This window comes from Entelurus aequoreus, linkage group LG03 (assembly GCF_033978785.1).
Source record: "Entelurus aequoreus isolate RoL-2023_Sb linkage group LG03, RoL_Eaeq_v1.1, whole genome shotgun sequence".
Lineage (NCBI taxonomy): Eukaryota > Metazoa > Chordata > Actinopteri > Syngnathiformes > Syngnathidae > Entelurus > Entelurus aequoreus.
This window is the reverse complement of record NC_084733.1, coordinates 75,741,073-75,745,730: the sequence shown is the minus strand read 5'-3', so window position 1 is coordinate 75,745,730 and position 4,658 is coordinate 75,741,073.

Below are 4,658 nucleotides of genomic sequence, written 5' to 3'. Positions count from 1 at the left end.
CTTTCCTGTTCGAAAATGTTCGGACAGTCACGACTCCACTGACCAGGCTGGTCACAGCCGAAACAGTTTCCACCCCGGACTGGCTTTGAAGCACCGTGTTGTCCACCACCCGAGTCCAACCGTCTGGTCGCACGTCTGTTGAGGATTCTTTCCTCCACCTGTTGGAACTCAGAAGCAAGGTCACCCAGTGCTGAATATACCCTAGCTGATTTTTTACTAATTAGTTCTTTTGACCTTTTATCTTCAGCGATCTGTAAATGAAAGAGTTGCTTCCTTGCTGCTCTGTCATTAGCTTTATCATCCTCATCTTGAGGAAAGAGACTGCGCATAGCAGTAGCTATGTTTGTAACGTATGGTGTTATCGGTGAGGTCGAAGATTCAGCCATTAATCCTGCTTGTTGTTCTGTATTTTTGCCATCTTGTGTGGAAACACAACGATACAAAATGCTTCTAAAGTCTGCTACGGAGAGAGTGTATCCTGCTGTTAGCTTGTCTAATGTGTTAAGCCAAAGACTCCCACCTTCAGACACAGGTGGATGTTTGTCAACAATGGCTTGCATGTCTGCCACAGCAAAAGGCTTATATTGAAATCTGCCGCTTTTATCAGGAAAAAGTGGATATGCGTGTCCCTCCAGCTTTTTTGAGCGTGTGTTGTATGCACGTGGTTCATGTGGGTGTTGGTCAATGTAGCCTTCCATTGAGCCATTAACAGTTACAGGAGACCACAAAGTCTGGCTCTGTTGTGTGTTGTTCAAGAATGTCTGATGTGCACGTGAGAGGCTGTCATCTACTGGGGGAGGGCATTTGTTTATGGCAACAAAATGGTCTGGCGTGTAAAGTGAGGAGTTTTGCGTTGACTCATGCATTATCTGCTGTCTAGTAAGATTAGGCATATTCGGGAGGTTTTCCGCTGGGTGGCTGTTATTTTGGGGCTTAGGCACCAGAGGTGATTTACACTCAGGAGACAGCGTTAGTTTTGGAGGAGGGTTCAATCTTAGAGAGGCTGTGTGAGCACCGCCCTCATTTGTCACTGGAGTAGGGGGTGGACCAGAGAGCTTTGTTTCTGTTTCGACCACCAGGGCTCCTCCTGTGACTGTCAAAAGTGGGTATAAAGACGCCTCCGGCTTTATGTCATAGGGCGGTGGCTTAGTCAAAGTCTGGGCGGGTCGTTTGAATTGTCTTACGCATGCGCGGCAGGCAAAAGACCAATCAATCCATCTGTCATATTTGTCTCATTAATCATCTGTTCTTTTGCTGCATTTCGTTTTTCCACGTAATCTCCGTTTACTTTTATCATACGCCAAACTCTTAAATTCTCGAGCACCAACCCTGCTGATCTGCCTGTTCCATTTTCACCAGCGCACACACACACACACACACACACACACATGATCACGCGCATCCAGCACACACACACACACATGCACGTGTAAGCACTCACGCACACACAAGCAAGTGCCTACGGCCCTACGCACACACACACACACGCACACGTAAGCACTCTCTCTGCGTTTCACTTTACCATAAAACTTCCAGTTACTTTTTTATTTTATTTTTTATTTTACCAGACGTTTGAGTTCACAACTTTTCGAGTATTGTAAACTCCCTCTTAACCCTTTCAAGGAACGTTCTCTTTTTTTTTTTCTTTTTCTTTTTTTAAACTGTACCTGCTAATTCCATTGTCGACAACAGTGCATTCAATTGATCATTAAACAGTAATGATTCATTACATTTTCCCCAGCCGCCATCACATTCTTGTCTGTCACACTCCTTGGCCATTGTGTCCATTTTTTTTTCAGGAGGGCCTTTAACCCCTGAAATTTATCGTACAATACGCAGCTAGAGCCTCTAACTCTAACCCGTGCAATTTATCGTACAATACGCAGCTAGAGCCTCTAACTCTAACCCGTGCAATTTATTGTACAATACGCAGCTAGAGCCTCTAACTCTAACCCGTACAATTTATCGTACAATACGCAGCTAGAGCCTCTAACTCTAACCCGTGCAATTTATTGTACAATACGCAGCTAGAGCCTCTAACTGTAACCCGTACAATTTATCGTACAATACGCAGCTAGAGCCTCTAACTCTAACCCGTGAAATTTATTGTACAATACGCAGCTAGAGCCTCTAACTCTAACCCGTGCAATTTATCGTACAATACGCAGCTAGAGCCTCTAACTCTAACCCGTTACTATTTGCTTACTCGTCAGTGAAGCAGCCCGTTACGGTAATCTTGACACAATGACGTGAGTGGTATTCACAACTTTTATGCAATGGTGGCTACGGCAAAATGCAACCAATCTATCAAAATCACCACTCTGTGTCTGGGGTACAATTCTGTGTTTGACTTACAGACCTCAGGACAGACTCCTAATGCAGATTTTATCTAAAAAGAAAGGTTCTGCTTACCTTGAATTATGTTTTGGCCATGTGAGTCTGTCCAGAAGATTGCAAGAGAAGGTCCAATTGTCAGCGTGTCATCTCGGACGAAGCCCCCAAATTGTTGCGTTTGACCAGATGTTCCTCCAAGTGGGATGTAAAACGCTGGTCAGTCCCAAGTTCCTTAGATGACATATAAACTGAACTCAAATGTACCAGAAATTGCACAATCAAAAGTTGGACCACTGGACAGCATATCAAATGTATCTCACAAATCAAAGTCTGCCACTGGATCAAAAGCCTCCAGATGTTCCTCAGTATCCTCAGAATTAAAAATTGCCAAAGCGGAACAAGCTGCCACAATGGCTCGAGCTGCTGCACTTAAGGAAAAACACACCTTGCAACTGGAGGAAACAAAGCTTAAAGCAAAGATGGAGCAAATGCAACTGGAGGAAACAAAGCTTAAAGCAAAGATGGAGCAAATGGAGTTGGAAGCAGCATCAACTGCTAAAATACAAATCCTTCAAAGTGATTTAATTCATGGAAGCCACGATGTGGCTCAGGAACCTCCAGGTGATGGCATGACTGAGTATTATGATTCTCACCATGATACAGAAACTACGGAGAGCAATGTGGACTTTATAGAGTTCGGTGCAGTACCCAAGACCCCACTTCACCAAACCATCTTAAGTCTCCACAGACCTCTACTTAAAAGGAACACCAACACATCAGAAGATCTAAATAAACCTCAAAACAAAAACACAACTGAAAAACACAAGACCCAAAGTGTAAATCAGACTCAACCAATAAATCACTCTGCACAAGATAATGTGGTTATTAATGCTGCTCATGATAACTTGGATATGGTTATTCAAAGACAAAGTGACATTGCAAAACTCATTGTCTCACAGCAAAAACTGTCTCTACTACCAGCAAGAGAGGTTTCTGTGTTTGATGGTAACCCACTGGCATATCAGTCTTTTATCCATGCATTTGAATACTTGATTGAAGACAAGACTGATAATGATCAAGACCGGCTCTACTACCTTGAGCAGTTTAACTCTGGTTTGCCAAGAGACTTGGTTCACAGCTGTTTGCACATGGAAGCCAGTAGGGGCTATAATGAAGCAAGGCGCCTCTTAAAAGAACACTTTGGAAATGAGATGAAGATTTCGGGAGCTTACTTGGAAAAATCCTTGAATTGGACAGCGATTAAAGCTGAGGATGGGAAAATGCTGCATGCATATGCAATGTATTTGAGAGGATGCTGTAATGTAATGCAAGATTTACAGTATTTGGAGGAACTTGATATCCCATCGAACCTAAGGCTAATTACATCCAAACTACCCTACAAACTCAGAGAAAGGTGGCGAAGCACAGCTTATGAGACGCAACAGAGAACTGGCAGGAGAATCAGATTTAACAACTTTGTGGATTTTGTGGAAAAGTATGCCAAGATGCTTTTGGATCTGTTGTTTGGAGACATTCAAGACCAAATAACAACAAAAACGCCTCTCCCAAGAAGCACAAGTGAACTAAAACCAATCAGCCAAAGAAGAAGCAGCTTTGCTACTTCAGTAGCTGTGAATTCAGAGCCAGCAGGATGCACTGTAAAACAATCATCTGTTCCACAACAACCTGCTCAAACCACACCCAGTGGTATCATCCCTTCATGTGGATATTGTCATGGCAAACATGCTCTGATTGACTGCTCACAATTCAAAACACAGTCACATGACAAAAAGGTTGACTTTTTAAGAAGGCAAGGATATTGTTTTGGTTGCCTACTAAAAGGTCATTTAAGCAAAAATTGTAAAAGATTAATGTGTCATGTTTGCAAAATGAAACATCCTACTGTACTTCATATTCTAAATGAAAAAGGCCCAAGGCAGGAAACTCAAGCAAAGCCCACTGCTGAGACAGAAGAAACCCCTATAAGCATTGCTCTTGTTTCAGCCGGTGATGCAACCGGGGCCGGGAAAGACTGTGCACTTTCAATCGTGCCAGTCAGAGTTAAGGCGGGAAAAGGGAACAGCTATGTTCAGACCTACGCCTTCCTCGATCCAGGCAGCACGGCAACATTTTGCACGGAAAATCTAATGGACCGACTGAATGTGAAAGGACGCAAAACAGAAATTATTTTGCGAACAATGGGACAGGAAAAGCCTGCGAAGACCTATGAGGTCAGAGGACTGGAGGTTGGAGACTTGGAAGGGTTCACGTCACTGGACCTGCCGAAAGTGTACACACAGAGCAAGATACCTGTCTCAAAGAAA